Here is a 17,469-nt window from a genome sequence, read left to right as displayed (position 1 = left end):
GCTGATGCAGCTTTTCCTTTACAGAAACAACAAAAATATGTATTTGGAATATTCAAGCTGATCAAGAAAAAACTTTCTGTGCCTCTTGAAAAGCATATTTTGCATCTATTGTTCCAATACAAACCCATCACACATGTGGAAGTGTCAGCCTGTAGGCTGTTGAGTACTATGAATATTTCCAACACATTCCAACTCATTAAAGGCTCAGGAGGCACTGTGGTGGCACAGCAGACAATTAAAGTGGGCTATCAGGATTTAAGATAGATTTATAACAAGTGTAAAGAAATTTTAGCAATTAATTATTTTCCCCTTATTCAAATCCCAATTTAATATCATGGTGATTTTTGCTTGGAGTATGATCAGCTGTTGTTTGTTTATGGTATATTGCATTTTTATAGCAATGTGGTCTAGGGTTTAGTTTACCATATTCACATTAGCTTTAGGACTTTTTTCTGCAACTGCTACAAAAGGGTATCATCCTATTTTCACTATAACCAGTAGGACTTTTGCCATTGCCTTTAATGGGAGCAGGATTGAACCCTTGGCTTTCATTTCCTTCTCTTTGTATATTTTTTTGATCAAAAGATGTTTTTGTTATCTAATCTGAAGTGCACTTCCCCATCCATTAGCCGAGGTATTTTAAAGATCTGAGGTTTTAGTTTTTGTTTTTTTTTTTAACTGACCATGTTGTTCCTCATTATTTACTGCTCTTTGAGATTATTATTTGAAAGCTTGGAAATCTTGCTTTCAGTACCAACATCCAAGTAGTTTCTATAAATAAAAAAGCTGGAGTCACTTAAAATAGTTTCAAAGACTCCCCCACATGATGTTAAATTCAATGGTCTGTAGTTTTCTGGTATTAATCTATGATTTTATTTTAAATAGTAGTATTATGTTGCCACTTTTTTTAGTCTTCTGGATCACTCCCGAGATGCATAAGGTTATACAAATAAATGATAAATCTTGAGAATGCTAAAGTTTCTCTAATTTCTGCTTACTTTCATTAGCTCTTTGGAATATATTGTCTTGTTTTCAGACCTTATCAACTTTAAAAACCTTTAACCCTTAAGTAGCTAATATCACTGTTTCCTGAATATATCTTAATTCTTAAGAAAGAGCAGATTGTTCACAACTATATATTGTTTCAAGGAGTATAGATAGGAATAACTCTTGAAGGTAGGAGTTGCATCTTAACAGAATAAATTATAATAGCAATCTGCTCTTGGGAGGGAAATTAGCATATAGTCAAACTCGATAAACTGATAGCAACACACACATGTTGGGTGGCAGTTTGCTATCACACTCAGTCCTGAATGGAGCAGCCAAGGTGAATACTGGATTCATGTAATATAAGATAATACAGATATTGCAGGACTGCTTATGCATCAACTTCGTTTCCTTGAATGACAATCTTGGCTGTCTTTTTTCTGTCACAGTGGTTTCCTTGGATTAACAGAAATATTCTGAACTCTACAAAGAAAACCAAATCCTTTTCTGGGAACAGAATTCTTTGACATCCCATCTCTGCTCATCAGGGCACTTCCATTCCATCTGATGGTGAACAATATATGCCACCCAACAGTACAGGTACTTAGGAATAGATGACATTATTGTCAGAAGCAATGACATCCTTGCTATAAATATTGCCTTATAGATACAGTGCCCATTGGTACCTAATCCCATAGACCCTTACTTACTCAAAGAGTCCTTCCTCATGTGAGAAATCCCATCAAAGCCAGTGCTACAGCTCGTGTGAATAAGGATTAGTTTCATGAGTGTTCGCAGAACTGAGTCTTTGGTAAGATACAATAACATTGTAGTCCCTTGGTGTTTGGTGTACCTCCAGACACTGTACAATGAGGTTTTGAGGGGTACCCACAAGCAGCTAGGCAGATTTTCCAGATGAAAGTTGAGCCTAAATATGTAATTCCTCTCAATCCACAATTTTCAATCTATCCTTTGAAATAATGATACTTTCCTCTAAATTGTTGTCATACAGAGACACACATCTCAGAACCAGCAATGATATTTCCATTAGACACAGAACCAGCTCGGATGCCAGAACAGAATCTGAAACAGCTCCTTCTCAGTCCTGCTTGTTCATCACTCTGCATAAAAGGCATGAGCTCTTAGTATCCCCAGAATCACTTACTTTGCTGCATGCATTCCACAATCCTAGTCACTATCAGGTGAAAATGAAATTTTTCTTTTTTTTCCCTTTATTTTCTTCTTTGTCTGAAATATTTCTGATTCTGATGTCTCCTGCTCTTGTTTTGCAATTACTCATCTGGCTTTAGTCCATCTTTAGATCTCTCTTCTTTGTTAGTCTTCTGCCTCTATCCTTTTTTTCTGGACAATTCTAGATCCATCCATCATATTCTTACCCTCTTTTTAATGAAGGTAATGCAGCAATTCATTGTCTAATCAATGTGGTATCAATTGTTTTGATCACAGTACATTTTTAGTTAAAATACATATTTTAGTAGAGCTTGGTGAACAATGCACGAAAATATTCTTGAATAGCCATTGGGATAAAATCCAATTCATTTGAGTATTTGCAACCTTTTCATTTACTTTCTGCAAGCATTCAGACAAGTGAATTTTTTGTATGCAGTGATATTTATGGAAAGAGTAAAAGTTGTGAGTATGTACTTGCATGACTATTTATGTTAGAAGTCTTTATGTGGCCATCCTGGAAACCCATTGTGGGTTTGGGATAGTCCATCAAGGATAGGAATAATAGCTTGTGACTTAAGTGACCAATTAGAGCATTTCAAATATTAAATTTGAAGTATATGTCATGACAAATTGTTTTTCAGCAATCCCTAGGCTGAAATATGTTCACAGTACGCCACTGGTGAATAATTTCAAATAATGGGCACATTTCTAAAATCTTAGTATGATCACAGATAATTGGCTAACAAAAAGGGACTAACTTCATCAAGTAAATTGTTTGCTGAGTGTAATTTGCCACGTTCTATTTTTAATGTTCTGCAAGTTTCTGATACAGTATATAATTCATTTGTACAGAAGGAATTTGCATTCACTTCTCTTCCACTTCTCTTTAAGTCTGTCTCCAAGGAAGGATCATCTGTTTGTATTGTAGGTTTAGTACTTTTCTTGTCAGGCTTCTATTCTCCCACTGAGAATGTCTCTCTCCTAGTAAAGAGCTTCAAATAAGCAGAACACTTAACAAAACACATAGTTGAGCAAATCAGATGTCTACCTAGGAATTTTCTTAAACTTAAATGTATACAAGAATGTATGAAAAATTAAATATATTTATAGCAAAGTGTTCTCCCTTCTCTGGCCAACCCCAGATTATACAACTTAAGAAATATTGTTCTTAATATGGTAATTAAAAAGAAATGCTATTTTTGAATAATGTTAAAGTTAAGCCATCAAACCACAGAACCCAGGGCATTCAAACAACTCACATAGCTCATACCATTATAACTTTTTTTTTCACAGCAGCGAGAGTTATGGGTGGTGTGTCAGGAGCTCTGTGGCTTTTGTTGGTTTGTGTAGTAATTTTAACATGATTGTAATTTTTAATACCCTTTTATTTGGAGGATTCATCATCATATTTTTATTTGAAATTTGACAGTATTGACTGAAATCCAAATATTGTAACAAAACAAAGCATCTGGTACTGCTATGTAACAATGTAATATGCCAATATGTCTTTTATTCATTAACTTTATATGGGACTTGTACAAACTCTCACTCAAAGAGGATATATATATATATATATACATATATACATATACATATATATATATATATATATATATATATATATATATATATATATATATACATACATATACATATATATATATATATATACATATATACATATACATATATACATATACATATATACATATATATATATATATATAATCTGCTTTGCCCAATCCTCTTTATGAAGCCTAAATAAAGTCTGCTTAGAATCTCAGCCCTTATGCTTGAGGGGAATGAACAGGCTCTTATCAAGTTGTTCTTCCACTAGAAGCATCTTTTTGGGAAGGAGATTGGGGTTGGCAGAGGGTAGGCAGAGCCATCATTCATAAGTTCAGTCAATTCGTTTTGAATGACTTTGCTACAGTAATGGTCCACAGCTTCTTTATGAACTACTCCAGGTAGGTGATCATGCATGACATCATCATATTTCTCAAAGAGCTATACCTCACTGAGGAAATTACCATTATGTTGGGTGAACAACTTATCTGATGAGCCCTGGAAAGCCAAATTATTCTTTGTAAGGAAGAAGGTTATTGAGATCAGATGGTCGAGCACGTTCCTCCAATGCTGGGTTTCTGCATTAATAATGTGCTGGTTTTCTGCGTCTGTGCATTTATTCAGCTTGAGCCTCGACTCCATCTCCATCCATTTGGAGTAGGCCCTAAAATGGCCGGATGGCTTTTCAGGTGCTTCAGAGCATCAGCTAAGTTATGCCAGTAATTGTACCCAGAAAGTGCAAACAAAGATTTGGCATTCTTGTCAAATATTTTGCAAAAAAACAGAACATTTTGTCAGTTGATTTCAAGTAAACTAGCTAATGCCAATTCAGTTTCTCACCATTCTCAAGCACTCTTTAGCAGTGTGACTTTGAGAAGTGTCACTTCTGATCATTTACTGGAAACGTCATATCCTTGATTTTGCCCAGCCCGTTCTAAAATGTACAATCAATATCAGCAGAGTTTAGGATTGCTGGCCATAAAGCAGGATTTGATGTGTCAGTTTGTGATGTGCAATTTTTCTCACTGATGTTTCTGTCATGAAAAGCTGATTCTTCTTTATTGTTTCTCCGTTTTTCATGTAAACCAGATTTTTCTGTGTAATTACTCTCCTTTTTCATGTGACCCACATTTTTCTTGATCAACACTCTCCTTTATGCCACCAGGAAAACTGAATGATTCTCCATCACTTTCCTCATATTTCCATTCCTCATCTTCAGCTAATTCAGCTAGTTCCTTAATAATAGGACTTCAATAATTTACGCTTCACTCCTCAATGTCTTCTGTTCTGGGACGATCGCTTCTGCCTAAAGTCTGGTTTAGTTTGTTCTGTTTCAGATTTTTCCATCAAATTTGCCCCTTTCTGCAAACTAGATTGCAATTGAGCTTATCACTTTCTATACTGAGCCCCTGAAGTTTTTGGGAGACAGTATTTGGGAGAGCGAAACTCTATGTTCTGCAGTCTTAGAAAGTCATCAAACATTACGTGTTAAACATGGCAAAAGAAGTAACAGTATTTATTTTATATTGTTGCATAGGTAGGGGTTCGATAGGTATCTCTGGCATCTCATTAAATATGACCTTTACTAGTTGCTACTTACACTCTTCAAGTCTTAAAACACAGGTACACTTTCATAATTACACAGTAAAACAAGGTTCACAATATTGCAGCTGGGCTCTCACTTCACTTCACTTCTATATCTTACTGACTGACTAGTGATGCCCCACCCTCTATATACTCATGAGGGTAGGGCGACAACATTCTAGAAGGTTCAAGGAAAATGTAGTGCTCAGAAAGTCTGTAAGGTTCTACAAGATTCTACAAAGGTCCAGAACATTCTAGGAGGTTAGTGAAAAATGAATCTACATATGGAATACCTGAAACATTTTACTTCAAACATTCTATTTTCCCTTTTGTTGCTAACAACAAAAACAGTACTCTGAGCCTGGCGCCCCCCAGTCCCAGCACTCCAGTCAGTCGCCTGGGTCGCCTGTCCCTAAATCTGGCCCAGAGCAGAAGCTACAGTACACTTACTGTGTGGAGCAGTTGCAAAGGTATCCTTTTGTGGACTACAATTCCCAGGAGCCCTGCAGATTACCTTTTGTGGAAGAGTCTCCATTTCATCCTGAGACACATCATGTGTTCTCCATTCCCGATACTTAGATTTGCTGAGTTGCTGGCAACAACATTCTTCCAAATCAACACTGGAAGGAGAGCATCTTAATCACCTGACAACAGCTAAGAGAGAGGCTATAATTCTCTAATTTGGAACTAGGTGCCAAAGGATTTTCTCAAGCTGTGTAAGTAATTCTTACTTCTACAGGAGGTTAGAGGAGCTGCTGGAAGTTCCAGAAGAACCAAGAAAAGAAAGAGAAATGGTGTGTTTGATTCTGTGTATTCTTCCTCTCAGTCCATTGTTAAACTGTGCACTAAGGCACTAGATTTAAAATATTTATTTATTTATTTATTTATTTATTTATTTATTTATTTATTTATTAAGTGTTGCAGAATATGCTGGACCCTTTAAGAATGGGTGGTGTTAACCCAGCCATTACTGAAGCACAGCTCTGTAAGGAGATAGAATGCTGGCAGAGGTAGTCTGGAGGGCTCCTGGGAATTGTAGTCCCAAGGATCAGATAACTTGTACCATCCAAGCATTATAAGAAGCTGTTCGAGCTGTTCAACATCCAACAGTTTATACTGGTAGCCTTACAAAACTAGGGTCCAGTCTTGCAATTTGGCACACATGGGCAAATATCCATTGACTTTGTGGGGCTTTGTGTGGGCTTAGGAGTCCACCTGCATGGAGACCATTTTCTTAGCTTCTAATATTCTTAAATTGTGGATCAAAACAAGAAATTGAGTTATTATGATAGCGAATTACAGTAGAATATGATAGGAAAATTCATGTTGGGAATTACATCATTGACATATTAGGTACATAAAAAATACAATGAATGCCAGTTTGACAGTGAAAGTCATTCTGTTCCTAGCCTTATCTTTGAATATGTGCATGTACAGTACTTTGTAATCATTAGTTTACTCAAACATGTATGAAAGAAAAAGTTTATCCTAGAAAACAATATACAGGGGTGGCTCTAGGCACTGGAGTGGCAAGCCGCGGGGGGCGGTGTGCCAGTCACTGTGAGGGCAGCAGTGAGGCAGCCTTTGGCAGCGTTTCTGTGGGAGGTCCTCTGGTCCCGCGGCTTCGGCGTACCCGCCACCGAATTACTTCCGAAGCCACGGCAGATCACTCGCAGAACTGCCACCGAATCTGCGTGACTGGCGGACCTCCCACAGAAAAGCCACCGAAGGCTGCCTGACTGCTGTGCTTGGGACGGCAAAAAACATAGAGCTGCCCTTGACAATATAGGCCCAATTATGCCCTCACTTACATCAGTTTTACGTTGGCATAACTCCATTAATTTCAGTGGCATGTAAATAAGAGTCAGATTAAGCGCTCTGACTTACAATGGTGATACTGCAATGTTTTGAATCTATATACTACTGTAAGTTTTATTTTTGGGTTTACATGACCTTAGGAAAATAAAGCATTATGTAGGTTGCAATGTCCTGGAGATGGTATATTTTCTCTTGGCATCATAATGGTCATGGGTCATTTGAAGCCCCAAGTTGTGTACCAAAGAATAAGTGAAGAAATCACAAGACACAGTTTCACCACTGGTGAGATCATCTCTAGGGAGACTGGATAATTGTAGAGGTACAGTGCTGTTCACTCTCTGTCTGACTTCACATTAAGTCTGATTTGCTTGCTTTGGCTTTCTTGACTGTTAAATTTATACTGGCAGTGTCACTTTGACTTAGTGAGACATCTATTTCCTGAATCTGCTCCTTGCTGTCCTACTTTGAGAGTGATATTGCATTGTTTCTTCTTCCTATGTGTTTGCATATAGCGTTGTGCCAAGGTAAGTTACAATCTTTCCATTGTTCACTATTTTATTATTAAGGTAGCAAATAGTTATGCAGCCAGCATCTGTTTCAAGCTGAGTGTTTTGCCTAAATGAGGGCAGCAAGTTTTTTCTATTTTTTTAAATTGCTATCAGATGCATGTTATTTTTGAAATGGGTCATTCAGATCTCAACCCTACCTTTACTTCCCCATTGAAAGTCCACTGACATTAGACACTTTAGTCTTCTATTGCCATAGAGAAATCTCATATTTTAACTCTGTAGCACTTCTCTAGTTTTATATGTTCTCTGGTGTCCACTTTTCTAGTTTTATATGTCCTCCAGTGTCCAGGATGTCTTCCAGTGTCCAGAATTCGTTTTAGCTTAGCTATTTGTCATTTTTAGCAGGACTGGCACATTTTATCCCCTTTGCTTCCTCTGTCTCATATTTTCATTGCTTAGGTTTAAGGAGTCAGGTCACCCGTTACACAGAAATAACCTGAGGGAGGGGTTTGTCTCCACAGGGCCTAGGATGATTATGATTCAGAGGCTGATGAGCCCCACCCCTTCCCAATAGAAACGAGATACATCCACGGATCTGGAGGTCAAGATGCCTCTGAGGCTGTAGGGGATTGAATTACATTGAGTAATTTCTGCCACAGGTAGTACTTGTCATTGTTTAATGTTATTGTTAGCTAAAAAAAAAAAGTACTTTAAATGCATTACAATACTTGCAGGCTATAACTGGTAATCCCAGATGATAATATTTTGGCAGAAGTAGCAGCTTCTCCCTTATGCCTTTGGAAACATATTTTTGTTGAATGACTTTCCTAAAACTTAAATGAACTTTTAAAAACATTAATGTGGTCTTTCCATTCCCAAAATGGAAAATTATATATTTTCACTCTGTGTGACTTTTATATCAGATCAGCAGGAAACAACAAAATTAAAAAGAAAAGAAACAGAATTTTCATGAGAGAGTACAGTGGGTGTCTTCCTATGTAGCATGGTACATCAACTCTGCCTTACAAAATATTAAGTGACCCTGATGACAAGTAGGCCTCAGAAATGGGAAGGTGCAGTTCACAGGTAATAAAGTCACAACAGTTGCATATGCCACAATGTGTTTGCTTTCAGTTTTGGTCCAAGGTTTAAACAGTTTGTATTTTGTTCCTGTTGGTTGGTTCATATGGCATAAATACTCATATTGCAGCTAGTACATACATGTTAGAAGCAGCTCCCAGGGCTGAAGATCTTGAAAACATTGAAAGGCAAAATTTACAAATATATAATCTGTTTAATTTGTGGATCAAATTATTAATCCAGTATTTGATTTCATAACAAACCTGCAAACACAATGCCCAATTTTTGGGATATGAGCATTTGTACAACTGTTTCTGTGCATCCATAGCTCTGCAATTGAACTTGCAAATTACAGAAAATAAGAATTAATTAAATCTAAATGTTCTGCAAGTAGCACAGGACTAATATGCTTGGTGACTCCAATAACATTATTTGAATTTTATGTAATCTTTTTTCTCAACGAAGTATACAACAGTGGTCTTCTAGATGATATTTTCTCTTGATATATCTTATTAGAGAATGGATAATGTTTATATTGTGCCTTAGGGTTTTAAGGTGTAAATTTTAGTAGTTTCACCCATAATCTTATATATACTGTGGGATAGAAAGGAGTGTTTTAAGTTGTTCAGCACTAAGCAATTTTCTCCAAAATTACTCAAATTTTATAACTAGAGAAATAAGAAATGGTAGTGGCCAAATCCTAGTCATTGTCTCTTAATGCCAAATCTGGGATGTGGCTCCCACTATTTTAGTAGTAGCTCTTTCATTTCATGAACATGCAATCTGCTTAATGAATATGCAGCAGAGTTGTAAATTGTTTTTGACATTGTGAGGAAAATTCTCAGACATCTTTAAAGACAGAATTTTAAGTTTTTTTTTCTATTCAGCTCATTTTCTATTCAGCTGTTGAGATTCTGTTTCAAATGAGTCAAAGAACATGTATTTCCTATATAAACATCTTTCCACTCTTAATATAGTCTTTTTTAAAATTAAAAGACTCTTAAAGAGAAAGACTTTAAATTTAAATGGTCATTAAAGAAGGTATTGTCTTTTCTTTTTACCAATACTTGGAGAGGTTCTTCTTGTTTTCCTAAGTTTGGTAAGGAATTGCGTAAGCATTGTCAGATAACTAATTAATTTCCCAAATAATAAAACTATTTTATACTGATAGCATCTTTCTTACCTTAGTAAACTTTTATAGCATCAAATGATCCTGCTATATTTGTACATAAAACATCTTACTATTACACAACAGTGGTATCAGGAAGTTTTTATATGAAGGCTTGCATTTAAATTCAAAATATTTGCAAATATAGATCTTGAAAGAAGCGTATACCACCTTAAACATTTGAGAAACAACAAAGGTTTTCACCTTTAAGTGGAAATGCTAGTTGGAAGTCTTCTGTAAAACATTTTTCAACCAAAAATATTCTCCTTAGAGTTTAAAGAATGAAGACTTTAGATTGTTTCCAAAAGAAATAAATAAGGATATTTCTAGAGTTCTTTCTGTGTGTTTTAAAACAGTGTTTTTCTTTTTGTGAAGAGGAGGGGTACCTGAAACTAGGGCCCACTTTTATGACTTTGTAGAACTGATAGAACAACCCTAAGCATCACCCCTTTTTGATCCTGAATAGAGCGCACCCTTACACAACCAGGTCTCTTTATCAAACATAAATATCCCAACAAGTATGTTGCCTGTGATAAAGATCATACCTATACTAGAACTTGTCACAGCTTTGAATTTGTATTTCATGGGAAATATTAACATTTCAAAATTTGTTTTTATTCCAAATTGGAATTAAAACAAATATTTTCAAATTTTCCAGCAAAATAAAAGTTGCAAAAATCAATAATTTTGAAACTTTTCAGTTTGGAAAAATTCAAAAATTTCATTTAGAAATTTATTTTATTTTCTGATTTTTAAAATTATTTTAACATTATTTTTGTGAAGTTGGTAGTTGTACTACTTACAATGTCATGCCATTATGCACTACTATGAGTGACATATCTAATAATAGTCCAAATAGTCTATTTTTAAATTGATTTTATTTTTTACAATCATTAAAGGCAGCTTCTACTTTGCAGAGATTGAAACATATTATTTTCTAGATCAAAGTGTCTCTTGCTTGTCTGGTAAGGAAATAGTTCGACACTTCTGGTATGTCCACATCATGAGGAAAAACTCATGGCACCGAGTCTCAGGCTTGCCGGGTTCAGGCTGCGGAGCTAAAAATAGCAATTGGGACTCTGGCTCCAGCTTGAGCTCGAATGTCTGCACTGCAGTTTTATAGCCCTCAGTCTCAGCCCCATAAGCCCAAATCAACTGACCCGGGCCAGCTGCCGCCATGCCACAGGTCTTTTATTCATAGAATCACAGAAGATTAGGTAGGAAGATATCTCAGGAGGTCATCTGAGCCAATCCTTGCTCAAAGCACGGCCAACTAAATCATCCCAGCAAGGGTTTTGTCAAGTCAGGCCTTAAAAACCTCTAAGGATGGAGATTCCACCGCCTCCCCCTAATATCCAACCTAGACATCCCCCACTGCAATTAGAGACCATTGCTCCTTGTTCTGTCATCTGCCACCACTGAGAACAGCCTAACCTCATCCTCTTTGGAACCACCATTTGGGTTGTTGAAAGCTGTTATCAAATCCCCCCTCGCTCTTCTCTTCTGCAAACTAAATAAGCCCACTTCCCTCAGCTTCTCCTCATATGTCATGTGCCCCAGCCCCGTAATATTTTTTGTTGCCCTCCACTGAACTCTCTCCAATTTGTCCACATCCTTTCTGTAGTGGAGGGGGGTCAAAAATGGATGCAGTACGCCAGATGTGGCCTCACCAGTGCAGTGTAAATATACCCTTTCACACTTTTAATAACAAAATAAGATAAGCAATCAATGTAATAGTTACAGGAGCAGCTGTTCATAGTACTCTTGCATTAGCCTGGAATAATTTTTCTAAGATATTTTGTTAGAAGCTACTTGACTTGATTTAAAGAATTTTAAGCTTATTTTTGCCTTTTCGTTAAAATATTTAGTAATATAAATAGACTTCCCCACATGACAGTAGCCACTGATGTCAAGTGACAGGGGTATTAATCTTTTTTTAACCATGTCAGCTTACTGGGGCCAGAAGGCATAGACTAGTGTCTTACTAAACTTCTGAGTGTCAGTTTTATTACACACCACAATTTCAGTCTTCTGAAGAACTCAGTAAGAAAAGGGTATATAACCAAGTACGGAGACACGTTGTTACATAGCTAGGAGCTGTGTAGAGCTGACTACCAGATATTTTCTCAAAGCAGCATCCCTCTTCATCCTACGTGCATTATTGCTACTGTGTAAAATTTTGACATCAAAGAAAGAGACTCAAGGTTCCATTGCATACTTTGTAAAGGTGATCTCTGGGCATGGATTGTACAATAATTCAGTAGTTTCCTGTATATAATTTTGCTGTCTCCTACCCATAGTACCATCTGAACAAAGCTAACTTTGTTTTGAGTTGCTGATTGCTCATAAATACTTCGACAGCTATAATGAAAATATTAGTTCCAATAGGCTATAATGTTGCCTGTTGTTTACAAATGCTATATTCCCTTCCCAGTGTGTTTGTGCATATTTCCCATCAGCAGTAATAATGGGGGTTACGTAGGCAGTTCTAATCTCTGCAATATGGGGTGGTATCACATCATTTGATGAAACCTCACGATGCCATTGCATCTGCACAATAACACGGCTATGCCATTAGTTTATAAATGTACAGAGATATACTAATTGCTTTTAGTAATCCAAACAGAAACCCTAAACCAGATTAACGTTACTGTCCTGTAAATGTGGGGTTCCTATAACGTTTAAGCTGTGGGCAGCTTATTGCCTTCAGCACACTCAGATCTGATAGAGAAAGAGTGGCACATAGGGGCCTTATTGCAGCTGCAGCCACCCTTACCATGGAACAATCATGCACAGGTGGGAACTAGATGACCTCAGGAGCCTTTTCACTGGTAGCTGATTTTATCCTGTCAAATACAAATATCCCCTGTTTAAATGCACAGCAAATAACTTTGGGGTTTAGCTGAATTTCCTGATCCAAGTGGGACTTCACCACTGATTTTAAAGGGTCCGGAGATTTTGTGACCTTTAGTTGAACTTTTGTTCATTTTATGGTTAGGGACGATTTACTTGCAGACTAATCTGTTAACCTCAGACTTATCTGTTTTAGATGCAAATCTGTTTGGCTTTTTTCAAGCACTTGACTATACACACCATGACATGAATGTTTTCCCTATATTAGTATGATAATCAATTTTGCCCATGACAATAATGGCATTTCCCTGGTCTGCTTTATAATCTGAATGCTTTTAAAGTTAAGAATTTAATTTCACTTTGGGAGCAAGTGGATTTTGTGGTAAATATAATTAAAACTCTAGAACATTTAGTTCTAACAACCTTTTGTGGAGCCACGGGTATGTATTTGGTAAATATAGCCACGCTATTGCTGCTATAGTCTTTTCTTTACACAGGAAATAAGATTGTTTCATAACAAAATTGCCCATTTTAACTTGTGCCTATTGTTTCATAAAACACCTCTTTTGAAGAAGATCCGTTAGTCACTTATTATTCCTAACATTATGATAACTCATCTCCATTTTATGATTGCCACTGTCACAGGTCAGCCTATGGAACTTATTTTAGGTGTGTTTCTTTGCAATTAATAAAGTGTATCGACTTGCAGTAGTAAAGTTTTGTTTTGTTTAAAATGCTGAAGCAACATGTCATGTTTTAAATTGCACAGGCTTTTTAAAAAATATGCTAATATAGTGCTCATTCTCAAAGTTCAAAAGAACATTTTGAAGTGTAATAAAGTCTTACTGGTCTTAAGATACATTACTAACTTTAAAACCACTAACCGTCCCTGAGAGCAATGAGTTTAACATTGCAAAATGTGTGGAAAGTTGACAAAGTCTTTTGATACCTTATAGCAGAATATTTCAGCTAATAGTTCTTTATTTGAAAGTACCTTTTCATACGCATGGTTGCAAGTGCATTGCTCCATCTCTGTAAGTCTGATATCCATGAAAAGACAACCAAGATCTGTTTCTTATTGTGCATTAAAGAGAATTCTCTGGGAATTGTTGAATAACTCCACAGTATGGTCTAAATCAGTTTTATGGATGACAAGGGAGATGTCATCTCTGTTGCATCTGTACATAGTATAATCTTCTTGAATGACTTTGGTATACTGCAATTTACCTTTTTTTTTCAGATAGGAAGCACAGCTTTAAAAAGCCCTGTAAATTGGCAAACACCAGGATTTTCAATCCTGAGTTTGGAAATCAATGTAATGAGTCTGATTAAAGAAAAGAACCACCACCTTCTTCTTCAAAAGAGTAACAAGGTTCAGTCTTTTAATGCCGAATATGCTTTATTATTTAAACTCTTCAGGTCTCGTTCTCAGAGTGAATAATATTCAAAGCTGCTACACTTTGGTTTGTCCTCCAGTAAAGGTCAGAACAGCTGTCCAGGCAGTGGAGACAAACTTTTATTATATTTTGGTGTTTAGATTTACTTCATTCAGTGTTTATCTCTTTTGTACTTGTAACTAGAAATGGGCAAACCCTTTCAGATCAAGATCCAAACTCCCTCTCACTCTGAGAGAGGCCAACATGAGAGTCTTAGTTGGCTATAGTCTGCAAAACAAAAACAATAAAAATCAGGGCTAATCATGCAGTCTTTACACTGGTGGACTATGTAAGGACTAAAGAAGTTGGCCTTTCGACTTGGCAGCTGATGCCCTTATCTTGAGATTGAGTATCTAATGGTGCATCCCTACACATGTAGTCAGTTGCAGGATTGGAGCCACAGTTGTTATCCATGGGATGCACCAGACAAGAAAACCGGTATTCACAAGCCCGGTATTCACAAGCCATGGTTTAGGACAACCGGGTATGCCTTTGCAGAGTGCTATGGAGCATACCTGTGACGGTTCTTTGGTTGATCAGGTGATTCTGCCTCTAGCTGAGAAAAGATATTGGAAGTCCACAATGAATACTTTTGTCTGTTTGTGCTTGAGGCACTGTGTAAAACACATTACTACAGCAGGTAGTACAGGAGGCCTAGCTGAGAAAGGAGGAGGTCATTGCTCCATAGAACAGAGTACAATAACTTTCAGCCTTTACTGGTTCACTGTAAACATTCTCCTTTAAAAAAATAAGTCGAGCAGTCAAGCAGAGAAATAAAGGGAGAAAGAGAAGAAAAAAAAGAAGAGTCTTATATATATATTGCTGTTACAGCTGGATATCATCACAGACAACCAGAGATCAGATCAGCTGTGTAACATTTTGACACACATTTTTAAATACCGAAGGGACAATCATGTGACAAACAATGGCAAGAAGTGATTGACCATGACTGAAGAAACTTCCTTCACCAGTTCATTAAGTAATGGCAGTCAACTGTCACTGCTATATCATTAACCAGTGGCATGCAGTCAATCCAACTTTTTTTTTAAATCTGAAAATGTTTGGAATAGTTATTAAGAGGATACTGCAGTGGAGCCCCTCCCTCATATTTGTGATCTAAACCCAAAGAGACTGTCTCTGGTATATCCCATTTACACAAGAACAGAGTGTCCCTTCTGACAATGAAGTCACTACATGATGCCTGGGGGTGGGGGTTGGAGCCCAAGCCCGGCCATCCTGGGTCGGGGGAAAGGAGGCCATAGCCCAAGTTCTGCTGCCCCAGGTGTGGGGAGAAGGGGCTGCAGCCTGAGCCCCACTACCCCAGGTGAGGGTGGAGCTCGGGCTTCAGCTTCAGCCCTGGGTCCCAGCAAGTCAAATGCTGGTCCTGGCGACCCTATTAAAATGGGGTTGTGACCCAGTTTGAGAACTGCTGCACTAGAGATAGTTTTGGCCAAATACTACCCCAACAGTAAGATTTAATAGTCATCTTTTTACCACAACAGTCCTACCACCAAACACATGTCATCAAATTTATCCTTGGTTGAATTTGTTCCCTGATATAACAGAAACAATGACAGTGAAATTCAGGTCTAAAGGATGGTCCTATGTTTATGCAACAGACTGGGACTCAAATGATCTGCATTCATATCCCAGCTCTTCTGCAGACTTCCTATATGGCCTGGGGCAAGTTACTTAATCTCTCTGTGTATCAGTTCCTTATCTGTAAACTCCGTCCTGTCATGCAGGAGGATTTCTTCCTCTGTAGAGTTAATAGCATTGAGTATCACTGAGTTCCTGTACAAAGGCATTTCCTTGTAGGAGGGGAGCTGGAACTGCAAGCGTCTAAGAAGACTGGCATATCAATTTGACAAAAGGTTGTGTTTGTGGAGCTTCATCTAAGTCCTTTTCTTCCACTCCTTTATATTTCTTTTCTAAAGCATTGTCAGAGTAACAACCTCAATGTGGCAGGGAAAGTTTCTTCTCGTGTTGTCTACTTGATATAGGCCTGCCAAATCTCATTACAGAAGGTGTGACTGGAGCAAATATCTGATCCCATATGAGGAATCAGTATGTGTGTCTCGTTCTCTTTGCTTGGTGGAATGCAGAGAATGTAAGGTTTTCTACTTAGAACTGGTCTGTGCCATACTGAGAGACTAGAGAAACGACCGAGGAGTCTTTCTCCAAAAAACAGGGCTAAAATTAGCTACCAGTTTGTAGAATCGTGGAGGTTAGAGATGGGAGAGAATTACTTTTAAAGTGTATGTAACAGTCTGAGCAATAATAAAGCAGAAACAAAATGGCCAACAAGTTGGACCCAAGATCATATTGAAGATGACAGGTCAACACAAGAAAAATTCGTTCCAAATTCTCCCCCCTGCATAAATCAGCAAAGCCCTCCATACCATCAGCACCTTCAGTTTCAGCAGCAGCACTATGGAAACCCTTTCAGATTTATCTGCCTGGTTGCCTGCTTTGTGACTTCTTTCTACACAGTGCAGCCATGCAAAGAAGTTAAAATGTAACAACCTTCCAACCACTTGATCCAAACTGGGATAAGCTAACAGCAGTGGCCCCAGTCGGAACTTGTTACATTGGTATTACTGAAGATTTGTAATGATTATATTGAGATCCATATTTCTCCAAAATCCAGTGTGTTCACATCTAGGAAGTTGGGTCAGTTCATTATAGATGTAATTGGTCATCCATGAAGTACAGAACTGAATCTGACCTTCCCTGAAGTTTGAGATGTTCAAATGCAAGGTTTTGATCTGAGCTCATCTCTAATTGCTGCTGCATCTGACAAGTAATTAGTAAAAAATAATTGTAGAGTCCCACTGAAATGAGCAAAATTGATTAGTGGGGTAAGAGGATGGTCTTTTCCTGCAGCTGTTTCCACTGTTTGCTATGTGCCTGGTTCCTCAACCTCCCTCAGAAAGAAAATGTAACTTGCACAAGCTAAAAGACTATTAGTATTAGTTAACTAAAAAGAAGACAGAATGATCAAGTTAAGATGATCTTAACCACAGAGTTAAGATAACTCTGTGGTTAAGATGTCATCAAAAATACTTGATGCATTTGGTGACAGCCAGTTCTTAGTTGCCTATCATATATGTCTGTATAAACAGCACGTCTCTATACTTACATATATATAGATACACTGGTATATGGTGGTATTATACTTTATGTTTGTATAAACACACTCCTAACGCTGTACTTCTCCCAACCAGCTCTCTATAAATCTCGACCTCCAGAGATACTTTATAATGACTTAAACATT

At 37.3% G+C, this 17,469-nt stretch overlaps 1 long non-coding RNA gene across 6 annotated transcripts in view; it reads left to right on the top strand.

The window, feature by feature from the left end:
* Positions 1 to 17,469, top strand: part of LOC127054429 (uncharacterized) — a 68,304-nt gene that overhangs the window by 10,291 nt on the left and 40,544 nt on the right. For 4 of the 6 annotated variants that reach the window (XR_007775250.1, XR_007775249.1, XR_007775252.1 and 1 more), the window contains exons 2-3: positions 1,437 to 1,587; positions 8,177 to 8,314. The exons of 1 other annotated variant lie outside the window; for it this stretch is intronic. This is a non-coding gene — a long non-coding RNA (uncharacterized LOC127054429). The remainder of the gene's footprint in view (positions 1 to 1,436; positions 1,588 to 8,176; positions 8,315 to 17,469) is intronic. One more of the 6 variants, XR_007775251.1, reaches the window with a different exon arrangement.

This window comes from Gopherus flavomarginatus, chromosome 6 (assembly GCF_025201925.1).
Source record: "Gopherus flavomarginatus isolate rGopFla2 chromosome 6, rGopFla2.mat.asm, whole genome shotgun sequence".
In the NCBI taxonomy this organism is placed as follows: domain Eukaryota; kingdom Metazoa; phylum Chordata; order Testudines; family Testudinidae; genus Gopherus; species Gopherus flavomarginatus.
This window is presented reverse-complemented; position numbering and strand designations above follow the sequence as displayed.